We start from the raw sequence: 16,810 nt of genomic DNA, 5'->3' as shown, positions 1-16,810 counted from the left end.
TGGAGGACTATGGAGCAGTATAGTGGTAGTGATGATCTATGATCCTGGGGGTGTGATGGAGGACTATGGAGCAGTATAGTGGTAGTCATGATCTATGATCCTGGGGGTGTGATGGAGGACTATGGAGCAGTATAGTGGTATGGGTGATCTATGATCCTGGGGGTGTGATGAGGACTATGGAGCAGTAGAATGGTGGTGATGATCTATGATCCTGGGGTTGTGATGGAGGACTATGGAGCAGTATAGTGGTATGAGTGATCTATGATCGTGGGGGTGTGATGGAGGACTATGGAGCAGTATAGCGGTATGGGTGATCTATGATCCTGGGGGTGTGATGAGGACCATGGAGCAGTATAGTGGTATGAGTGATCTATGATCCTGGGGGTGTGATGGAGGACTATGGAGCAGTATAGTGGTATGAGTGATCTATTATCCTGGGGGTGTGATGGAGGACTATGGAGCAGTATAGTGGTATGAGTGACCTATGATCCTGGGGGTGTGATGAGGACTATGGAGCAGTATAGTGGTATGATTGGTCTATGATCCTGGGGGTGTGATGGAGGACTATGGAGCAGTATAGAGGTATGAGTGATCTATGATCCTGGGGGTGTGATGGAGGACTATGGAGCAGTATAGCGGTATGAGGGATCTATGATCCTGGGGGTGTGATGGAGGACTATGGAGCAGTATAGTGGTATGAGTGATCTATGATCCCGGGGGTTTGATGGAGGACTATGGAGCAGTATAGTGGTATGAGTGATCTATGATCCTGGGGGTGTGATGAGGACTATGGAGCAGTATAGTGGTATGGGTGATCTATGATCCTGGGGGTGTGATGAGGACTATGGAGCAGTATAGTGGTATGAGTGATCTATGATCCTGGGGGTGTGATGGAGGACTATGGAGCAGTATAGTGGTAGTCATGATCTATGATCCTGGGGGTGTGATGGAGGACTATGGAGCAGTATAGTGGTATGGGTGATCTATGATCCTGGGGGTGTGATGAGGACTATGGAGCAGAATAGTGGTATGAGTGATCTATGATCCTGGGGGTGTGATGGAGGACTATGGAGCAGTATAGTGGTATGGGTGATCTATGATCCTGGGGGTGTGATGAGGACTATGGAGCAGAATAGTGGTATGAGTGATCTATGATCCTGGGGGTGTGATGGAGGACTATAGAGCAGTATAGTGATATGAGTGATCTATGATCCTGGGGGTGTGATGGAGGACTATGGAGCAGTATAGTGGTATGAGTGATCTATGATCCTGGGGGTGTGATGGAGGACTATGGAGCAGCATAGTGGTATGAGTGATCTATGATCCTGGGGGTGTGATGAGGACTATGGAGCAGTATAGCGGTATGAGTGATCTATGATCCTGGGGGTGTGATGGAGGACTATGGAGCAGTATAGTGGTATGGGTGATCTATGATCCTGGGGGTGTGATGGAGGACTATGGAGCAGTATAGTGGTATGAGTGATCTATGATCCTGGGGTTGTGATGGAGGACTATGGAGCAGTATAGTGGTATGAGTGATCTATGATCCTGGGGTTGTGATGGAGGACTATGGAGCAGTATAGTGGTATGAGTGATCTATGATCCTCGGGTTGTGATGGAGGACTATGGAGCAGTATAGTGGTATGAGTGATCTATGATCCTGGGGTTGTGATGGAGGACTATGGAGCAGTATAGTGGTGTGAGTGATCTATGATCCTGGGGGTGTGATGGAGGACTATGGAGCAGTATAGCGGTATGGGTGATCTATGATCCTGGGGTTGTGATGGAGGACTATGGAGCAGTATAGCTGTATGAGTGATCTATGATCCTGGGGGTGTGATGGGTGGGGGGGTATGCATCTTACTGCAGATCTGTCTGCTCCTCTTCCCTCAGTCTGTGGCCAGCAGCGTGATGAGCAGCTGTATGCTCTAACTTCCCATCACACACCACTGGATCAACATGCTGCTTGTGTTTAACTTCCACCCCCCTCCCCTCCTCTCCTTCCTCCAGGACACCCTACTATAAGGCAGGGGCTCCTCTCTCCCGGAGAATGTTCTGCGCCCCACACCCGCCGCCGCACACTGTGCACACGCTCTGCCCGAGCCGCCGCCGCCGCCGCTGCCCTCCCTGCCCGCGCACAGCCGCCTGGGACCACACATTGTAGCGGAGGCGCCGGCAGTCTGCAGTCGGGACCTGCTCTGATCCTTCCCCGGGTTCTTCTCTTCATGGACCTTGGTCACTTGACGCAGTGAGGAGCTGCGGTCCTTGTCCTCGGGGCCGGGTCCACCTTGGATCTGAAAGCATCAGAAGAGACTGTGGTGGAATTCACGGTGTCCTAAGGAGACCTGATAGAGAAGCCTGGATGTCTCCAGCAGGTAAGTGTCTCCTCCAGCCTCCCCTGCCGCAGTCAGCTGCCTGGAATGGCAATGGATCTGGGCAGGCATCTGCTGTGGATCACCCTTCTCCTTCCAGCCTCCTTCACAAGCCATTCCCTTCCCTGTACAGATGTGATCAGGACACATCTACTCAGGGATCTGCATGGAGCAGTCTTTGCCAACCAGGGTGCCTCCAGCTGTTGCAAAACTACAACTCCCAGCATGCCCGGACAGCCGAAGGCTGTCCGGGCATGCTGGGAGTTGTAGTTTTGCAACAGCTGGAGGCACCCTGGTTGGGAAACACTGCCCTAAGTAATGTGTTCTTGGGAGCCATTCAACCCATGGTCAGTCTTGTAGGCTCCATGCTCCAGAAGACTACCGCTATGCCCATTACAGAGATTATATAATATATTGATTATAGACTATAACATATCCACGTAGCAGAGCGGAGTTTGTCATTGGGTAGATCCGTACACCATTGGGCTTTGTGCATATTGTTTCATGCAAGCCATTAAATCCAGACAAGAGGTAGTTGTAGTTTTCTGCAACAGCTGGAGGCACCCCCCGCCCGGTTGGGAAACACTGACATGGAGACTGGCAAGGAGGAGGTTAATTTCCACCCACATCTGTGCCTCCAGATGTGATAATAGACCTGGCATGCTGGGAGTTGTAGTTTTGCAACAGCTGGAGGCACACTGGTTGGGAAACACTGCCCTAAGTAATGTGTTCTTGGGAGCCATTCAGCCCATGGTCGGTCTTGTAGGCTCCATGCTCCAGAAGACTACCGCTATGCCCATTACAGGGATTATATAATATATTGATTATAGACTATAACATATCAATGTGTAGCAGAGTGGAGTTTGTCATTTGGTACATCCTTATGACACATATTGTTTCATGCAAGCCATTAAATCCAGACAAGAGGTAGTTGTAGTTTTCTGCAACAGCTGGAGGCACCCTCCCATCCTCCCGGTTGGGAAACACCGACATGGAGACTGGCAAGGAGGAGGTTAATTTCCACCCACATCTGTGCCTCCAGATGTGATAGGAGACAGGCTGGGAGATAGGGAGGAGGAGGAGGAGGAGGAGGGCATGACAGATAGTGTCTGAATCCAACCCCAACTCCTGGATCCTCAGCCCAACGATGGGTGAGTTGTATCATTCCCATTCCAGCTCTAGGACAGTCCTAAGTCAAGGCTGTGCTGGAATTCACATTGCAATATCACAACGGAGCCCAATTCCCTATGGACAGGCACCCCCCACCCCCCACACCCCCCATCTAGGGTCTAGTCTGTAAAGCAGATTGATGGGCAGCCTTGTAAAACTTTAACGCATCTCCATAATTGACCTGTGACTGACAGCCGCCCATTGCTTGTGTTGACGATGGAGACTTATGTGCTTAGTCTGTCTGCTTTTTTTTTTATTTTTATTATCTCCCTCTTCCCAAGTGGGATCCATGGGCAGTCGTGTGATTTCTGTCGTCCCGCCTGACTTTCCGGAGGTGGCGATGTCCTGAATGGTTGGAGGTGGATTCAGCACCAGCAGTGGCGGACAGCTCCCAGCTCCATAGGGATTGCCTGGAGTCCTGCATTCACATCAGCACCGGAGCTGTCCAGCACGTCTCCTCCTGAAATGCAGCCAGGAGCTTCCCCATCCACAGGAGCCCTCCGCATCCTCACCAGGTACTTCTTTACTTCTGTGCATGATATCTAGACCCCCCATCCATGGGATGGATCCTATCATTAGCTGGAACAGAATTGCATTGACTTTAATGCCTCTGTCTGTGACCAGGCTCAGTCCATTTTGCCGATTGTATTTCTTAAGAGAGTCGGCAGCCGGGATTCTATATATAGCGGCGGCTTTCTAATATTTAGCCACTAGGAGGATTAATACAACTGTTGCAATTTAGAATCTATTTAGAATCTACGCATTTTCCTTGTCTGATGGGAGACGGAGAGATCTTAGATGCCTTTAGGCGCCAGCTCTTTTGTGCATTGTTCTGCGGAGTTGGGGGCTATAGGGCTAGCACTGTGCCAGTGACCTGATCTGGCTGCTTATTTCAGTGTTTCCAAACCTGGGGTGCCTCCAGCTGTTGCAAAATTACAACTCCCAACATGCCCGGACAGCCTTCGGTTGTCCGGGCATGCTGGGAGTTGTAGTTTTGCAACAGCTGGAGGCACCCCGGTTGGGAAACACTGATCCCAAGAACACTTTACTTAGTGCAGCGTTTCCAAGGCTAGGTGCCTCCAGCTGTTGCAAAACTACAATTCCCAACATGCCCGGACAGCCGAAGGCTGTCCGGGCATGCTGGGAGTTGTAGTTTTGCAACAGCTGGAGGCACCTCGGTTGGGAAACACTGCTCCCAAGAGCACATTACTTAGTGCAGTGTTTCCCAGGCTGGGTGCCTCCAGCTGTTGTAAAACTACAACTCCCAGCATGCTGCGAGTTGTAGTTTTGCAACAGCTGGAGGCACCCTGGTTGGGAAACACTGCTCCCAAGAACACATTACTTAGTGAAGCGTTTCCCAGGCTGGGTGCCTCCAGCTGTTGCAAAACTACAATTCCCAACATGCCCAGACAGCCGAAGGCTGTCCGGGCATGCTGGGAGTTGTAGTTTTGCAACAGCTGTAGGCACCTCGGTTGGGAAACACTGCTCCCAAGAACACATTACTTAGTGCAGTGTTTCCCAGGCTGGGTGCCTCCAGCTGTTGTAAAACTACAACTCCCAGCATGCTGCGAGTTGTAGTTTTCCAACAGCTGGAGGCACCCTGGTTGGGAAACACTGCTCCCAAGAACACATTACTTAGTGAAGCGTTTCCCAGGCTGGGTGCCTCCAGCTGTTGCAAAACTACAATTCCCAACATGCCCAGACAGCCGAAGGCTGTCCGGGCATGCTGGGAGTTGTAGTTTTGCAACAGCTGTAGGCACCTCGGTTGGGAAACACTGCTCCCAAGAACACATTACTTAGTGCAGTGTTTCCCAGGCTGGGTGCCTCCAGCTGTTGTAAAACTACAACTCCCAGCATGCTGGGAGTTATAGTTTTGCAACAGCTGGAGGCACCCTGGTTGGGAAAGACTGTCTCATTCTTTAGTTTTTTTGTTTTGTTTTGTTTTTTTTGCACAGATTACGCTGTTTGCTGATCAGTTTAGAACTTGTCGAAAATGAGTAATGGCTTTGATTGTAAAAAGGGTTCTCTGGAGGATGGAATCGCTGCCTGCTGATGGGGAATGCTAAGCTTTGCCTCATCTTTATTCGTGTCACTTTGGAAATAAAGAGAGTCTATTTGGATTAACTCCTGCTATGAATGTCTTGCATTCTGTAAGGTCAATGGACATGTTGCATAGGCATCACAGCAGATATAGGTAGTATGTCATATCGGGCAATTGAAGGATTTGCAGCTACGTAAGTTATGCCATAAAAACTATTACACTCGTGTATCTTATAGTGTACAAACGTAACGCAACTTGAGGGGACATCTTAATGCATTGTCTATGGATTGCATTTAGACTGTTAAATTGTGTTATAGCTCTGCTACATTTGTATACATGTGAGGTTTCACCAGTATAGCTCTGCTACATTTGTATACATGTGAGGTTTCACCAGTATAGCTCTGCTACATTTGTATACATGTGAGGTTTCACCAGTATAGCTCTGCTACATTTGTATACATGTGAGGTTTCACCAGTATAGCTCTGCTACATTTGTATACATGTCAGGGTTCACCAGTATAGTTCTGCTACATTTGTATACATGTCAGGGTTCACCAGTATAGCTCTGCTACATTTGTATATAGTTCAGGTTGCACCACTATAGCTCTGCTACATTTATATATAGTTCAGGTTACAACAGTATAGCTCCCCTACATTTATGTATACTTCAGATTGCGCCAGTATTGCTCTGCTACTTGTGTATATACTTCAGGATGATCTCGTATAGCTCTGCTACATTTGTATATATGTCAGCTTTCACCAGTCCAGCACTGTTACATTTGTACATAAATCAGGTTTTATCAGTTTAGCTCTGCTACATGTGTATATACTCCAGGAGACACCAGTTTAGCCCTGCAACATGTGTATATACACCAGGATACATTAGTTTAACCCTGCCACATATGTACATACTCCAGGATACATTAGTTTAACCCTGTCACATGTGTATATACTCCAGGAGACACCAGTTTAGCCCTGCAACATGTGTATATACACCAGGATACATTAGTTTAACCCTGCCACATATGTATATACTCCAGAATACATTAGTTTAACCCTGTCACATGTGTATATACTCCAGGAGACACCAGTTTAGCCCTGCTACATGTGCATATACTCTAGGATACACCAGTTTAGCTCTGCTACATGTGTATATACTCTAGGATACACCAGTTTAGCTCTGCTACATGTGTATATACTCTAAGATACACCAGTTTAGCTCTGCTACATGTGTATATACTCTAAGATACACCAGTTTAGCTCTGCTACATGTGTCTATACTCTAGGATACACCAGTTTAGCTCTGCTACATGTGTATATACTCTAAGATACACCAGTTTAGCTCTGCTACATGTGTCTATACTCTAGGATACACCAGTTTAGCTCTGCTACATGTGTATATACTCTAGGATACACCAGTTTAGCTCTGCTACATGTGCATATACTCTAGGATACACCAGTTTAGCTCTGCTACATGTGTATATACTCCAGGATACACCAGTTTAGCTCTGCTACATGTGTATATACTCTAGGATACACCAGTTTAGCTCTGCTACATGTGTATATACTCTAGGATACACCAGTTTAGCTCTGCTACATGTGTCTATACTCTAGGATACACCAGTTTAGCTCTGCTACATGTGTATATACTCTAGGATACACCAGTTTAGCTCTGCTACATGTGCATATACTCTAGGATACAGCAGTTTAGCTCTGCTACATGTGTATATACTCCAGGATACACCAATTTAGCTCTGCTACATGTGTATATACTCTAGGATACACCAGTTTAGCTCTGCTACATGTGTATATACTCCAGGATACACCAGTTTAGCTCTGCTACATGTGTATATACTCTAGGATACACCAGTTTAGCTCTGCTACATGTGTATCTACTCTAGGATACACCAGTTTAGCTCTGCTACATGTGTATATACTCTAGGATACACCAGTTTAGCTCTGCTACATGTGTATATACTCTAGGATACACCAGTTTAGCTCTGCTACATGTGCATTTACTCCATAATACATTGGTTTAGCCCTGCAACATGTGCATATGCACAAGGATATAATGCACCAGGATACACCAGTTTAGCCCTGTCACGTGTGTATATACACCAGAATACATTAGTTTAGCCCTGTCACATGTGTATATACACCAGAATACATTAGTTTAGCCCTGTTAAATGTGTATATACTCAAGGATACACCAGTTTAGCTCTGCTTCATGTGTATAGACATCAGGTTTCACCAGTATAGCTCTTCTACATTCATATATACTTTAGATTGCACAGTATAGCTCTGCTACATTTGTATATATGTCAGGTTGCACCAGTATAGCTCTGCTACATTTGTATATACACCAGGTTGCACCAGTACAGCTCTGCTACATTTGTATATACACCAGGTTGCACCAGTATAGCTCTGCTACATTTGTATATACACCAGGTTGCACCAGTACAGCTCTGCTACATTTGTATATACACCAGGTTGCACCAGTATAGCTCTGCTACATTTGTCTATACGTCAGGTTGCACCAGTATAGCTCTGCTACATTTTTCTATACGTCTGGTTGCACTACATTTGTATATATATCAGTTTGCACCAGTATAGCTCTGCTACATTCATATATACTTTAGATTGCACAGTATAGCTCTGCTACATTTGTATATATGTCAGGTTGCACTACATTTGTATATACACCAGGTTGCACCAGTATAGCTCTGCTACATTTATATAAATGTCAGGTTGCACCAGTACAGCTCTGCTACATTTGTATATATGTCAGGTTGCACCAGTACAGCTCTGCTACATTTGTATATACGTCAGGTTGCACCAGTACAGCTCTGCTACATTTGTATATACGTCAGGTTGCACCAGGATGGCTCTGCTACATTTGTATATACGTCAGGTTGTACCAGTACAGCTCTGCTACATTTGTCTATACGTCAGGTTGCACCAGGATAGCTCTGCTACATTCCTATTTACTTCTCTAATTCTAATCTTGGGCGGTGCTACAGATTGTAATATGGTATTAAACTCCTTAGCACCTTAGGTGTCCACGCTTGGCATTCTTCCTAGTATATAGTGAATACTGCGCTGTACAGTCCTTTAGATTAGTGTTTCCCAACCGGCTGTTGCAATATTAAAGCCTCGGCTGCCTGAGCATGCTGGGAGTTGGAGCTTTGCAACAGCCGGAGAGTGTGTGGTTGGGAAACACTGCTTTAAATGTTACAAATAGCTGTGCATTCCCTTATAATGTTTATACTCCATATTAATGTTACTTTACTCAATAACTTAGATCAGTGTTCATCAAACTGTGGACCTCTAGATGTTGCAAAACTACAACTCCCAGCATGCCCGGACAGCCAACGGCTGTTCGGGCATGCTGGGAGTTGTAGTTTTGCAACATCTGGAGGTCCACAGTTTGAAGCCTACTGCATTAGATATGGCAGTGATGACAAGGACTACTATGAATCATCCAAAAGATGGTATTTATTGGGCTTATAATGTCTATATATATATATATTGGGGTTTGTAGTCAATGATTTCCCCCCACCGAGATGCTGTACTAGGGGTCCACACACATCATGTTGGGATCGGGCAAGGTTTTCGAGCGCCATTCGGCTTACGCCCGGCCGCCTGTTCTGTCACTTTAATAAGTATACCCTGTGGAACCCTGCATGTCACTTTAATAAATTAAATGGAGCATGGCATTGTTGCTTTAACAAATATGCCCAATGAAGCATAGCCAGACACGGGCTGTACTACAGCGAACTGAGTGCAATGTCACTTTAACAGATTTTATGGACAAGGGGCCATTGTATTTACTCATTAACACTCAGACCAGTTGTGGGGTCATGGTGGTGTCACAGCTGCGGGGGCCCATAGGTACCAACACGGCGGTAAAATGTCTACCAGCCATTGTTCATAATAAGATTTCACATCTGGAACGGGCTTCTCCAACCTGTGGCCACCGGCTGGTGCAAAACCAAAATTCCCAGACAGCCGCAGGTTGTAGATTCGAAAAAGTAGGAGATCCATGCATAATTTCATTTTATATATATATATATATATATATATATATATATATATGTTTTTTATTTCTTGATTTTTTTCTTATTTATTTATTTATTATTTTATTTTTTATTTCATCATTTATTTATTTTCTATTTTATTTATTATTATTATTTATTTAATCATTTATTTATTTTCTATTTTATTTATTTATTTATTTATTATTATTATTTATTTCATTATTTATTTTCTATTTTTTATTTTTATTATTATTATTATTACTTATTTATTTTTCCTTTAGTGTAGTAAACCTGAGTTTGTCATTAGGCATTAGGGCTTCAGACAAATCTAACGAGGAGTCTTAATTCAGCAAGTTAACAGTGTGTTACCGAATCAGCTCTGCTACTCTTTGTCAGTGACCAAGTGGTAGCACAGAACTTGGGGTAGGCTGGAATGCTGTCATTTGGAAACAGCAGGAGGGACGCAGGTTGGGGATCACTGATTAGGTGAGGTTGTTGAGTAGATTGAACATATTACCTGACAGCTCTGCAGGCCAGTACTCCCCAACGTGCTGCTCTCCAGCTGTCGCACAACTACAACTCCCATCATGCCCTCACAGCCTGTCAGGGCATGATGGAAGTTGCAGTTTTGTGACAGCTGGAGATCCGCGGGTTGTTGAACACTGGGGAAGGCTGATGGCAGGGAATTGTGTGTGATGTCAGATGTGAGGTCATTAAGGAATTCCCTCAAGGCTAGGGAATCCCCTTTAATTAAAAACAAGGCAACAAAATTCATAATGCATTGTTGGTATTATTATTATTATTTTTTTTCATCATAACCTGTTAGGTCTGGTTGGCATTATAAGGAGTGAACCTTACTCAGAAGCATAACTTATAGCTTCTGGGCCCAAAAGCAAAATTTCAGAGCCCCCTGTCTATCATGTTCCCTTTATAATAATGGTGTTTTCTTATGGGTCAGAGGTGTCTTCAGAGGCCGCCTTGGGCACCAGGGCCCTGGTGCAACTGCTACCTCCGCACCCCCTATAGTTACACCCCTGCCCTTGCTCTATGATCCATCCACTCATCACCATTTTAAAGACCAACTGTAATACTACATTTCCCCAGCAGTGGCCGCTGCAGTTGTAGGAAACATTTCCAGTGTAAAATGGTCTGTTTTCTGGAGGTCTCGGCAGCCTGACCAGCAAAAATGAGCTCACCGCGGCTCTGATAGTAACGGGATTGTCTGTGGTAAGACTACCCGACACGTTTATCACCTTATCAATCTCATCCTAGACCATAAGCCAATTCATTGACTTTTCTAGAAGTATAGTGTCTCTACAGCTGGACTGCGATCCCTTGTGTTTTGTTGGATGTTTACCTCACAGTAAGTGTCTGTATCCTCCACCAATTCTAATGACAGATGTTTCTGGAGTTCCCATTCGGGTAACAGAATGAATGGTAGGTGCGGGTGAGCACAAAGGACCATTGTTTGGTGGCCAATCTGGTTGCCAATGAGTCTTGATTGCTTTTTAATGGAACGGAAATAACATCCACATGTCCAGGGCAGCCAGACCTATCCCAACATGGAGGACAGGTTAATACCGGGAATGAGCAGCATATGATTATGTCTCATCTACAGGAGGGCGGCCGACGTGCGGCCAAAGATTAATGATCTATCCTTGGCTGGCCACTTGTCCTTGCTGTCTCCTATCTATCACATTATTAGGCTCGGGTTCTCTAATGAATCTACATTGGTGGCCATCGTCCGGCGGGGTCATTAGGCCAATCTGTTAAGACTGAGGACGCTATCGGAATCCCTCGTCTTGAAGGCTGAACTATGAATGATGATTTTTCTTTTAGGTTGTGTGTATAACCCGGGTACAGCTATCTGCTCCTGTTTCTTTTCCTTCTGAAAATGTCACATCTAACAGCTTGCCACCTGCTCCATCTGAAACAGAGACGCGATAATTATGCGAAGATTGAGAGAACCTTCCTCTATAAATCAGCCTTCACTATGTTACACATCCCCCAGTTGCGAGATATTTCAATTCTTATCCACCACCCATATTATAAGGCGTAGAGTTTATCGGTGTAACTAGCAAAGTTGAGTTTGTCATTTGGCTCAACACATTATTCAATCAATATGTGGTAATCTCTGGTTTGAGTAAACCTATCAAGCCTAGGGTGTCTTCTCTATCCAATTTGTCTAGACCAGTGTGCCTCCAGCATGCCCGGACAGCTGCTGGAAACACTGGTGTAGACCTACCCAAACACTCCTACAGCAAGACGTACAAAACACTAAAGCTGTCCAGTCCATATGCATAACATAGCTGTTGACTGCTTGAATCTTGCATTCCCATGCCTCTTGCATACACATGTACACTCTCAATGAAAGGGGGTGCATCTTCTCCTGTAAAGAGTTGAGAGGCTACCATACAGATTAGATTAGTTTAGATTAGTCAACTGGTTCCACTGAAATTCAAGACACTCCAGCTGCCCTGTCCATATGCATAACATAGCTAGCGGATGAATGCTCATTTTTTTGCATTCCTATGCCTGATGCACACACATTCATGCTCTCAATGGAAAGGGGTGCAAGCTACGGCCAGATTCCCCTGGTGGTGGCTTATCTCACCAAGAACAAAAGGAACCTCATCTACCCCAACAACTGCTCTTGGGGAAGAGTTGGGAGGCTACCATACATGTTAGATGGTCAGCTGGTCCCACAGAAATTGGAAGAGGAAGGGGTGTCAGCCACTGCCAGATTCCTCTGGGGGTGACTTATCTCCCCAGGAACAAGAGGAACCTCCTCTCCTTCAACATCTACTCTTAGGGTAGAGTTGAGAAGCTACCATACACATTAGATGGTCAACTGGTCACACCAAAGGTAGTGGTTTTAGCCAATAATTATCTAATGGGTTTGGCCAGCTTAAAGGGGTACTCTGCCCCTAGACATCTTATCCCCTATCCAAAGGATAGAGGATAAGATGTCTGATCGTGGTTGTCCCGCAGCTGGTCCCTGTTCTAAATGAACGCTGGCTGTGGCACCAGAGGCTTGTGATGTCATGGCCATGCCCATGCAAGTCTGTGGTAGGGGGCATCACGCCAACTCCCATAGACTTGCATTGTGGGGGAGGGCATGATGTCACAATGGGGGCATAGCCGTGACATCATCGAAGTTCACTCCGTGCACCAGATGACCGTGGCGCCGCAGCAGAGATCGCGGGGGTTCCAGTGGTGGGCCCCCCGCGATCAGACATCTTATCCCTATCCAAAGGAGGGGAGTACCCCTTTAAGAACTACATTGCTATGGGGAGATATATCTGACTCTGGCTATCTCCTGATACTTTCCTCAGAGAACATCTTGACTGCTCCTATATATAGATCCTGGTAGACATATGCCATGTTTAGGTAGTGTTGGTTGGGTACGGTTGGGGCCACAACAATTTTTGTAGCTTGACTAACTGTGAGGCAGCTCTGAAGTCCCAATAAATATCACATTCAGCTCTGCTACCTCTGATAACTATGTATAGTAGAAAAAAAGAGCCAACGCCAAAATTCCTCTACTCCGCACATAGTCTATAGGACTGCCAAGCCTGAACCAAACATCAAAGTGGAAAGATCACAGCGTAGTCAGATGTTCCAAAAAATATTCAACTGCCTAAGTGCCATGTTCCGGAAGATAGGAACATCCACCAGCGGTATAGACAAAACATACCCACAATGAATACCGTATGCTGTGTGACATGTATCGTGTGCCGTGGTATTAGGTTGTGTTCTAGCTGTAATCCTTGTTAAGTCTTTAGCGTCCTTCTAATAATTTTTTTCCAGTATTTATTATTCATGAATCTTGATCGATATAATTACCTCTGTCTCCCTAACCTAATAGTCAAGTTAATAAGTGGGAAAATTCTTAATGGCAGTAATAGTATTTGTACAGTAAGGAGGGGGGGCAGGAAAATAATCCATCAGAAGAACAACACTACGGAGGGACTCCAGTGGTAAATGTTTTATTCCTAAATGGATTTTTTTAAATTTTATGTCTTTATTTTTAACAGCCGTGTTGTGTTCTATCTGTTGCTAGTGTTCACATTGGGGTATCATACTTCCCCATTCGTGTAGGGCACCCGGATCCTGCACTCTGCTTATAGCCATGGGTCCATCCAGATAACATTTATGTCTATGATTAATCTATGGAGTTTATCAATGCAGCAGAGATGAGGTTGTGATATCTCGTATGTGGTTTGATCAAGGTGCGTCTATTCTATGGTCTTTTACAGAGCACAAGTTCAGCTCTGCTACATCCGAGTATTTATTAAGAGTTTTTCCCTTAGGTTTTTCCCTTTTTGGCCCCCAAAAAATTGCAGAAAAAAATCGCCTGAAAAACTGCCACTGCATTTTCCTTCATTTTAAACTTTGTGTGGAAATTGCGTTTTTCTCCTTTGGCAGTTTTTTTCTGTTCCTGTGCCCATTCCTCTTCTTTTTTTTTTTTTTTTAACTCTTCCCTAAAAAAATATGGAAAAACACCAGGAAAAACCCCAATGCAAAACTCACATTGCGTTTTTAAAGGAGTACTCCACAGGATAGGGGATAAGTAGCTGATCACAGGGGGTCCAACTGCTGGGGCCCCCCGCGATCACTGGGATGGGACCCCGGTGCCGTTAGCTGTCCGGGCATGCTGGGAGTTGTAGTTTTGCAACTGCTGGAGGTACCCCATTTGGAAAACACTGGTCTAAGATATTTAAAATCATCATTAAATTGAGCAGTATTCGGTCTTGCAGATGTGGTTCTAATAGTTTTATATCTTCATCATTATATTCTTTGCACTATTGCACTTGGTGAGGACCGGCAGTGATAGCGAGACATCATTATGAGCCGACCGGTAATAAATGAAAGCATCAGTTTTCGAGTGATCCCCATAAAGGGTATGTTTACTCAGCAGGATCTATGGACATACTGTATATTCTGTTATATTAGTTCCTTCATTATCAGGGAATTTATTGTAACAGTAACACGAAGATCAAAGATTAACCATGGGAGATCTGTATTGACTGATTGACTGTAAAGCTGTATATTAGGTTTCATATCTGAGGGCGGCATTGGATGGAGGAAGAGGCGCTGAGCATGGAAATATGTAGTTTTATTTAACATCATTCAGTCTGTTCATGGAAAAAAGATTTATCAAGTCATAGAGAAAAGCCTGAGAGACCTTTTGTCCCCACCCACACACAGTGATTAACAACGCCTACTGTATGAATTGACTGAAAAAGAACTGGAAAACATTGTGTGTGAGAGGAGAAGCAGGACTCACAGGCTTTATCTATGGGTGGAAGTAGAAGCAGGACTCACAGGCTTTATCTATGGGTGGAAGTAGAAGCAGGACTCACAGGCTTTCTCAATGTATGGGAGGAGAAGCAGGACTGACAGGCTTTCTCTATGTGTGAGAGGAGAATCAGGACTCGCAGGCTTTCTCTATGTGTGGGAGGAGGAGCAGGACTCACAGGCTTTCTCTATGTGTGGGAGGAGCAGCAGGACTCACAGGCTTTCTCTATGTGTGGGAGGAGAAGCAGGACTCACAGGTTTTCTCTATGTGTGGGAGGAGAAGCAGGACTCACGGGCTTTCTCTATGTGTGAGAGGAGATGCAAGACTCACAGGCTTTCTCTATGTGTGAGAAGAGAATCAGGACTCACAGGCTTTCTCTATGTGTGGGAGGAGAAGCAGGACTCACAGGCTTTCTCTATGTGTGAGAAGAGAATCAGGACTCACAGGCTTTCTCTATGTGTGGGAGGAGAAGCAGGACTCACAGGCTTTCTCTATGTGTGGGAGGAGAATCAGGACTCACAGGCTTTCTCTATATGTGGGAGGAGAAGCAGGACTCACAGCCTTTCTCTATGTGTGGGAGGATAAGCAGGACTCACAGGCTTTCTCTATGTGTGGGAGGAGAAGCTGGACTCACAGGCTTTCTCTATGTGTGGGAGGATAAGCAGGACTCACAGGCTTTATCTATGGGTGGAAGTAGAAGCAGGACTCACAGGCTTTATCTATGGGTGGAAGTAGAAGCAGGACTCACAGGCTTTCTCAATGTATGGGAAGAGAAGCAGGACTGACAGGATTTCTCTATGTGTGAGAGGAGAATCAGGACTCGCAGGCTTTCTCTATGTGTGGGAGGAGGAGCAGGACTCACAGGCTTTCTCTATGTGTGGGAGGAGAAGCAGGACTCACAGGCTTTCTCTATGTGTGAGAGGAGAAACAGGACTCACAGGCTTTCTCTATATGTGGGAGGAGTCGCAGGACTCACAGGCTTTCTCAATGTATGGGAGGAGAAGCAGGACTCACAGGCTTTCTCTATGTGTGGGAGGAGAAGCAGGAATCACAGGCTTTATCTATGTGTGAGAGGAGAAGCAGGACTCACAGGCTTTCTGTATGTGTGGGAGGAGAAGCAGGACTCACAGGCTTTCTCTATGTGTGGGAGGAGAAGCAGGACTCACAGGCTTTCTCTATGTATGGGAGGAGAAGCAGGACTCACAGGCTTTATCTATATGATTGGGTGGAGAAGCAGGACTCACAGGCTTTCTCTATGTGTGGGAGGAGAAGCAGGACTCACAGGCTTTCTCTATGTGTGAGAAGAGAATCAGGACTCACAGGCTTTCTCTATGTGTGAGAGGAGAAGCAGGACTCACAGGCTTTCTCTATGTGTGGGAGGAGAATCAGGACTCACAGGCTTTCTCTATATGTGGGAGGAGAAGCAGGACTCACAGGCTTTCTCTATGTGTGGGAGGATAAGCAGGACTCACAGGCTTTCTCTATGTGTGGGAGGAGAAGCTGGACTCACAGGCTTTCTCTATGTGTGGGAGGATAAGCAGGACTCACAGGCTTTATCTATGGGTGGAAGTAGAAGCAGGACTCACAGGCTTTCTCAATGTATGGGAAGAGAAGCAGGACTGACAGGCTTTCTCTATGTGTGAGAGGAGAATCAGGACTCACAGGCTTTCTCTATGTGTGGGAGGAGAAGCAGGACTCACAGGCTTTCTCTATGTATGGGAGGAGAAGCAGGACTGACAGGCTTTCTCTATGTGTGAGAGGAGAATCAGGACTCGCAGGCTTTCTCTATGTGTGGGAGGAGGAGCAGGACTCACAGGCTTTCTCTATGTGTGGGAGGAGCAGCAGGACTCACAGGCTTTCTCTATGTGTGGGAGGAGAAGCAGGACTC

The 16,810-nt window shown here is 45.6% G+C and overlaps 1 protein-coding gene across 7 annotated transcripts in view; it reads left to right on the top strand.

The window, feature by feature from the left end:
• The first annotated feature begins 1,904 nt into the window (after window positions 1-1,904).
• Window positions 1,905-16,810, top strand: part of ELFN1 (extracellular leucine rich repeat and fibronectin type III domain containing 1) — a 581,118-nt gene continuing 566,212 nt past the window's right edge. For 3 of the 7 annotated variants that reach the window (XM_056535651.1, XM_056535650.1, XM_056535647.1), the window contains exons 1-2: window positions 1,909-2,375; window positions 3,824-4,057. The gene's annotated coding sequence lies outside the window, so the exon portion shown is untranslated. Of the gene's footprint in view, window positions 2,376-3,468; window positions 3,524-3,595; window positions 4,058-16,810 lie in introns of those variants that run through there. The other 4 variants (XR_008847152.1, XR_008847151.1, XM_056535649.1 and 1 more) reach the window with 3 other exon arrangements.

The sequence above is a fragment of the Hyla sarda genome, chromosome 8 (assembly GCF_029499605.1).
Source record: "Hyla sarda isolate aHylSar1 chromosome 8, aHylSar1.hap1, whole genome shotgun sequence".
Classification (NCBI taxonomy): domain Eukaryota; kingdom Metazoa; phylum Chordata; class Amphibia; order Anura; family Hylidae; genus Hyla; species Hyla sarda.
The sequence above is the reverse complement of the archived record's forward strand: the minus strand, read 5'-3'. Positions and strand labels throughout refer to the sequence as shown.